Source organism: Octodon degus, unplaced genomic scaffold (genome assembly GCF_000260255.1).
Source record: "Octodon degus isolate 3935 unplaced genomic scaffold, OctDeg1.0 scaffold00016, whole genome shotgun sequence".
NCBI lineage: Eukaryota > Metazoa > Chordata > Mammalia > Rodentia > Octodontidae > Octodon > Octodon degus.
Window position 1 is genome coordinate 3,205,340 of NW_004524592.1, and position 8,421 is coordinate 3,213,760.

Genomic DNA, 8,421 nt, shown 5'->3' on the forward strand with positions numbered 1-8,421 from the left:
TATAGATAAATTGCAGTTGCTTTGCAAGTAAGCATGTTCTCACAGACCTAGACAAGGCAGTAATTAAGTATTCCCAGGAGAAAACGGGCTAAAGCATGCATATGTTGACTAAAGCAATTGATAGCATACTTTTTAATTTTTTTAATCTTTTATTTATTGATTCATTGATTTATTGATTTGGTACAGGGTCTTGCTACACAGCTGAGAGTCATAGTGATCCTCCAGTCTCAGCCTCCCCAGCGCTGGGATTACGGGTGTGTACCACCACGCCCAGTTTTGGTGGCCCACACAGCACGCTTGGGGTTCCTGAGCTGGCACAGCATGCGGTACTGGGGATCAAATCCAGGTCTTTCCACTGGCCAGGAAAGGCACTTAGACCACTGAGCTATCTCCCCAGACAATAGCTTAAGTTTTAAAATTGGGCAATTGTCAAGAAAATTCATTGGTAAGTCTTAAACTTATTTTAACTAATTTGGAGTCAATTAAGCTATGCCATGTCTTTAAATACAGGATAATTTTTAAGGATGCCAAGCTATTAAGTGATGCTGTTGGGATTAGAACTTTAAAAATCAGCTCTGAATGATTTGCTTCTCCTTTGGTACCCAAGACATGGCAGAGTCTGGAGCCATCTTCCCTTGCCCTGCACAATGTCCTCGGAAGGACCTACATGACCTTGAACACTGCATGCTGCAACAGACATGGCACTAGACATGCTGTTGTTTTTTGCTGCTCCTCTTATCCCGTAAGCTAGATGTTGCTCTCTTCATTTTACTGATTAGGAAACACAAGAATCAAAATCTAAAGCAACTTACCCTGTATTCTCTTATGCTTGCCACGGGATCCGACTGAGTACTGACCCAAGTGAAATATCATCATCCCTCCCTGCAAGCTGTAAACCCACAGCCTAGCTCCTGAATTCGGCCAGACCTCTTTGTCAATATAAACTCTGTAAGAGTTCATTATTATAAAAGTGAAGAACTTTCTAACTGTAGAACAGCAAATGTGGAGGTAGATGGGAGGGGACAGGCGTGGCCACACAGAAACAATGATGACGTAAAACAGAAAGTACTGTTTGGCACCTGAAGATATGTACCACCTGGATATCCTAAAAGTTACAAAACCTCTCCATTTCAGGTAAGTTTTGACCTTTCTCATGGATTTTTCAAGGCCATTCTGATAACTGCAATATTAAGCAAATTGTTACTCAGGATGCCAGACTATCAAAAATTCATAGTTGGTGCGCACTTTCAAGCCCAGCACTCCAAGAAGGCAAGGTAGGGGGATCTCAAGCCCAAGGTCTGCCTGTGCAGCTGAGCAACTTAGTGAGACCCTATCTCAAAATAAAAAATAAAGGGTGGGGGTAGGGCTCATAGGGAAGCCCCTGGGCTCAGTGCCCCATATCACAAAGAAATTAAAGTGGATTTTCTAGCATGATCTTAGGACTCTCCCCTGACCCACCACTTATACAAATCAACGAATTTTAGTATGTTAAGCTTCATTTCTTCTTCATTTCATGTTCTGTCTGCATTTTTGCTCCTTCAAATGATCTTCTCTGATCATGTATCTGTTCAGAACTACAGTAGAAACTGTAGCCCTCCTAGATTTTGTTTCTTTTCTAGTCAGGTTTTGTCAAGAAAAAAACTAGGTGCAGTATCTTTTTCTCTTTTCTTTTCTTTCTTTTTTTTTTCTTTTCTTTTTTTTTTTTTTTAATGTATTTAGTACAGGGTCTCCCTACACAGCTCTGACTCAGCGGTGATCCTGTTTTCAGCCTCCCCATCACTGGGATTGCAAGCATGCGCTACCACACCGGGTCCCTGTGGCCTGAAAGGCACGCCCAGGGGCGGGGCCGGGGCGACCGTGGTGCTGGGGATGGAACCGGATCCCTGCACTTGCCTAGGCAGGTGCTTAGTCCTCTTAGCTATCTTGCCAGCCCTTAGATAGTAGTATCTTCTTGGTGCATCCCCTCATGGGGAATATGAGTGCCATTTGTCAACTTATCTGAAAAGAGTATCATTTCATAAAATCAAAAGCAGCCAGAAGACTTAATTCTCAGAACAGATCATAGCTGGCACTTGTTCATAACCTCAGCTGCTACTACCATGAGACTTTCCGCTCCACCAAAAAACTTTTTGAAGTAAAACAACCTGCAAACACAGATATTCTTACCTTACCCCAGAAGAAACTGACAAACAAAAAAAAAAAAAAAAAAAAATCAAAGAAAACATCTTCAGAAATGGACAACACAGTGACAGAGTGCTCCCTTTGAAGCCCTGGGTTCAAATGCAAGCTATAGGAAAGCAAACAAAACAAAATAAACAAGGCAAAAAAATAGCCAAAACATGAGACGAAGGTAATGATTCATAAATAGGTCAGAAGGAAATTCTGTTTTCAAAGAAAGATCCTAGCGGAGGTGGAAATGGTGCTTTCTGCGTTAGATTTTCCACGGATAATGCACAGAGCACAACCGAGAAGCTGAAGACACAGAAGAGCCCGGCTCAGCAGGGTGGAGCGGCGCACGGGGGCCGCGGAGCAGCGGCAGCGGGGCGGCTGGCAGGGCCAGGGCAGGTGCAGGGACTCTCACTTCCAGGCAAGTGCGGCTTGTCAGCGGCTGCCAGGAGCAGAAGTGGTCTGGGGAGGGTCTGCAGCCCTGCGATGATTCACGTCGAGGTCACGCGAGCATCCGAACCCAGGACCAGGGCACGGGGGTGAAGGAGGTTAGTGACGCCAGAACAGGCCCACGGGGCTGGCAGCGCGGGAAGGCCACCTGGACCGCTGATCTGTCGTCACGCCGTGCCCCGCACGTCTGCTGGGGAACCGCAGCGGCAGGTGAGGCAGGCCGGCGTGTCTGCGGAGCGGAGTGACCCGCACGCTCCCGCAGCTCCCGCTACGACAGTCATCGGGCACCAGCACCACGTCACGTACATTCTAGTGTGGCCCTCACCCCGCGCCACCTCAACTCTAAAGCCTTTTCACTACTTTGAACCTCCAGATACACAGACACAATTCCGTGACACACCAACCCAGGTCTCCAGAAATAAAAATGCATTCAAGGGTTTATACAATAACATGAAGGGGAGAGAAACGTCGCAGTGGTGGAAAGTACGCTGGACAGAGTTTTGAAATCGGAGGGAGACGTTCCACCGAGGTCTGTGGACAGGAAGCAGCGTGTGAGCAACTCCGCCTCACGCAGCCACTTTCTGAGAACAGGAGGGGTGGCGTGTCAGATCAGCGTCAGCAAAAGCAGGTATTGCATCGCCAAAAATCGTGGGGTCCTGGCGTGGCTCACAGCTCTGCTCCACTCATAACTGTCTTTTACAGTAGGAATATGGGACGGCGTGACTCACACTGGCCTTCAGGGTACCTACCCATAGTGCATGCAAATCCTATGACTCCAGATGGAGGAGGCCTTGACCAGTACTGGACTGAATAGAAAGCACCGCACCCAGGAGTTGGAAGGCAACCGACTGCATTAGGCCGGCGGGCTGATGGGAGATCCCTCGCTTATGTAGGTTTCGCAAGAGGGAGCCACAAAGGCTTAATGCGTGGCAAATTTTTATAGGGTAGCATCAGTCGTCTCTCACTGCTGGGCAGAAAGTCCTTGAAGTAAGTGAGTAACAGCGTTGGTCATCTCTCGCTGCTAGAAAGTACAGGGTGTGCAGCTAGAAAGCAGTCAGACTGAACTGCGTCGGCAATCTAGCTTGCAGCTGGCTTAGCCAGTCAAGGCTGGCTGAGGTTGACGGTTAAACTTGGTGGTGGGCTGGAGGATCATATTGTATCCTGATAGGGCGTCAGACTACTAGTTGATTTTGAAATTTTGAAATTTCCATTACTCTACAGCTTGGGAAGATGTTTGTCCCCCAAGGTAACAGTATTGCATGGGGCAGGGGAGAGAGGGAATAACGGAATAGCAAGCGCATTAATCTGCACTATAGCGACACCTTTACATTTATTAAGTGGTATATTTATTGAGCATAAATAACGTGTCTTTATAAAATCCCTGAACTTTTCATCTAAAAATAAAAGACACTCATGATGTTTTTTGGATTAAATTTTATAGTTTCTTTGTTTTATTATGCTCTTTCCTTACAAACTTCAATGTTGGAAAATGACTTAAAAGCTAAGTCAAGTACTGTAACATATTTTATCTTCATACGTTCTGAAAAATTCTAGAAAATTATTTTAACATTTGTCACCGTTAAGTATAGTCTAACTCAGAAATTTGTAAATTAAGGAAAAATCAGGAATTAAATCTGAGTCATTGATGGTTGTTAAAGAAAATGTTGTTTTTGTTCTAATAAAATTGAATATATTATAGAAAATAGTTAGACATTAGGAATATTTTAAAATTAGACTTTCAATACATTTATCAGTCCCTTTAAATTACGTTCGTTTCATTTGTACTCAAAGAACAGCCAGGAATTTAAACTGGAAAATGCAACTTTTCTACAGGAAAATATTTTCCCAGTTGTGGACATTTTGAAATTATTTGTATGGCATAGAAAGATCCTTATGGAATCATCACTATAAATCGTAACATTTATTTCTGAGAAAAAAAATTGCTAATAGCAAATGATTTTAACATGCATGTATAATTGCCAATTTGTTGCCCATTTACATTCACAGATCATTTGCGCCGCCTTGTGGTCATGTACGAAAATTTCTTTTTAAAGGGGCTTGCGTACCTGAGACTATGTTTAAGGTTTGAAGTACCTTGCTGAACAGATTATTTAAAGCTCAATTCAGATACAATATTTATTTCTATGTGTGTTTATTTATTCATAAAAGTATGCAAATATTGTACAGTATACATGCGTAATTTTTTTTGGGGGGGGGACGGGTCTACAGGGTGCTCAGAGTCTCACTACTAGATCGGACTCGTAGTGATCTGCCTGTGTACAGACTCCCAAGAGCTGGGATTACAGGCGTGCACCACCACGCCCAGTCTCACTTGCAGTCTCAGCGCGCCCCGGGGGCGGGGTCGGCACAGCAGGCCTCAGGATTGAACCCCGGCCCCTGTTCCTGCATGCAGGCGCTTTAATCCGCTGAGTTATTTGACCTGCCCTCTTACACGTGTAAATACATCTCAAAATGTCATCATGCTCATACAAATATACAATGATTTTGTGGTACACTCATTCACATTTTTTCCTCTTTTCCACCAATTGCAGAAGTATACAAGAAATTTTCAGCCCCCAGCTACAAGTGGTTCTCAATCCCAACTATGTATTAAAATTACCAGGGTTATTTCTACCAACAACAGTATTAATATCACATCCGAGTGTCACCATTGAGATTGCATCAGAATTCCTTAGTGTAAGTCTAGTCTTATGCCAGCCTTTCAAACCTCTGATCTAAAAGTTGTATATACGGATTTTTTCATTTGGAAGAGAATATATAAAACAGAAAGGATCAGCCGATGCCAGTTGAAAGTGTGGGAACAGTGAGGTGTTGGACCATTCCACCTTACCTGGTTCCACACATGGACCGCTGTAGTGGGCGTGCAAAGATACAGATGTTTGTCTGTTAGAGACTCCAAAGCTATTCTGGCTCAGTAGAATAAGTGCCTGAACAGCAAACCCAGAGTTCTGAATTCAATCCCCAGTACTGCCAAGAAAAAAAAAAAAAAAAAAAGTAAGATTTTAAATGAACCAGCAAGATAGCATTTTAAATGGACTGGTCTAAAGTGCCTGCTTAGGCAAGCGTAGGAAAGCGCAGGGACTGCAGTTCGAGCCCTGGCAATACATGCTGAACCACCCATGCAAAAAAATAAATAAATAAATTCACTTGGTTATGCATCTGTTAAGAAAAAAAAGCTATTCTGCAGATGCATCAGATCAACCATCGCCAACATATTATCATGCAAAATAAATAAGGACTCCACAGAAAGAGGTGTGCAAGATCTACAATCGTGTTGGGAAAACCACTGCTCAGTTAGAACGTCTGTCCCAACACTGTAAGCAGAGCCTGGGTGTAAGAATGGGTCTATTTTTAAGTTTCAAAGGTAATTAGTTTGCAGTTTAAAATGCTTCAAAATAATCAGTGTTGATATCTTGGATCTTTAAAAGCATTATATGAACTCTTGGGCCATGTGTGAAAGCCGAGCTTTTCTAATGAAAAGGATAGTTTTACTGCCAGTAGACACCTAAAAATATTTGGCAGTTCATATTAATAAGACCGAATATAATTGAATGTCAGCAGATGTGGTGATTTATAAAGTACTTCATACCCTGTGTATAATGAAAACCCTTGGCACCAAGTCCTAATATTTGATGAAACATGATAGTGGCTTTATTTCCAATAGTCAACTTGACCTAGAACCTTCCATCATTTTTATAGAGATCTACTTCATCTCTTTTCTACCTGTGCCTCAGGCTTTCATCTTAAACGAAGGGAAGGAATTACAAAATTTGAATGTTACCTTCCTCCCTTCCTTCCTTCCTTCCTTCCTTCCTTCCTTCCTTCCTTCCTTCCTTCAGCTATTTAGTACATTTTCAAGGCAATTAAATAACTATTTTAGCAAATGTACTGGAAATATATATGGTGAACTTTGTCAGGGCAGCGCCTAAGAAAAATCAAACATTCATCACACCAATACTCCCTGTGCCCAAAATATTTTTGGGACTCATATTTGGAAATGGCTTTCTATACTGGTAGAACATGTTTTTAATATTTATTTCTATGATAAAATTGCTTTTGGTGATGGATTTGAATTTTAGAGCAATAATAAGAGGCATTTCCAGCCAAGATTGATGGGTAATTGTGTTAAGACTAAGGGAGAGAGAGTAAAATAAAACAAAACAAAGGAATGGTAAGTCAAACGGGTATGTGGGGCTTTCATGTGTTAATCATGATGTAGGGAGGGTGGGGGAGGTAAATTAACGTATGCTGCCTAGAAATAATCCTTAAGCCACCAAACAAATGTTTCCCAAAAATCCTCAGCAATTTCAGTCCTTAAGGGATGTGCAGAAATTATCACAGAGCCCTGCTTTAAGGGTAGCAGATGTGCTCAACTGGGATAGGTTTTTTTCTATAATTGGAATGCTTATTGAAGTGTTTATGAAATATTTATTAAATTGAAATGTTTGTTGAATTGAAAAACAATATAATTGAAATTTTTATACAAACACTCACAGAATTGAATACATATCATGACCAAGTAACTCAATTAATTAATGTTCACAAACAAGTGGTACCCAGGTGAAGAAAATGCTACCACATTAGTTGAGTTTCTAAGGCAATCTCAGTGCTGTGTATTTTTATATTTACCCAAAATAATATGGAAATTGGGAAATTGTAGTGCAATTTAGAAAACAAAGTCACAGTTCCTTGCACAATATATCAGAAATTTAATATATTGATATTACAATAAAACTGAAAGGGATGTTTTAAGGATATAGTAAATATTTTATTGCATTTTATGCTCTAAGCATAAAGTAAATATTTTATTGAAACAAACTTGAGAGGAAATGGGTGGCAAAAATGAATTTTGATGAGATGTTTAACATTTTCCACCTTTGTGAAAGATAAAAATTGAACTTGAAAGAAATCTCATGAGTAATTTTGATGACATTTGAATGTACGTTTTTATCCTTTTAGTGCTAAAAACAGACTCTCTGACATGAATATCCACCTTGGCTCATTTTATCTAGCAAGGCAGGCCTTTCTAAGTTTCCAGTTGGTGCCGATGCTTCTAACTTGTCTGTGCTTAAAAACATGGATTCCAGAGACTATCGAGTTAGAATTTCCAAGCGTGACTAGAATTTGTCTTAACAAACTAACCATGTCGTCCTGGCCCTGTCCTTCCCAGGACAACTGCTGCAGGTTCATCTAGATTTAGTCCCTCTGCATGGTCCTCAGAGTCAGTGGTTTTGTCAATGAGCACAGCGAAAGCTGAAGATGAGTTAGAGCCGCTTAAGCAGAGCGCACTAGCATCTCCATTCTCATAGCAAGGGGGCAGCTCCGGTAGTTTCTTCCATGCTTGGCTTCAGAAATGATGGAATTTGCTTCCTTTGATCTACATATCTTAGAAAAATTACCACTATCAGTTGCAAATTGCTATTAAGCAAATACAGTAGACACAGAACTCTTAATTTATGTTATTTTGTTCACCTAAGTTTGCTTTCCTTTTTTCTGTTCAGTAAGCAATAGACAAATGGCAATGTTACTCAAATCTGAAGATAAGGATCATCTTTCAATAAAAAGTTTTAAAATCCTGAACAAACTGAATTATATTCACACAATAGTTTTACAGTATACTTTAAAATAATCCATGATGCAAGAAGGTATTAAATGAAGTCAATCTCAAATACTGGACATTGTTTTAAGTACATGAAATAATACTTTTTAAAAATTATACTAATGTAGGGCCAGCCAAATAGCTCAGCGGATTAAAACACCTGCAAGCAGGCACAGGGGCCAGGG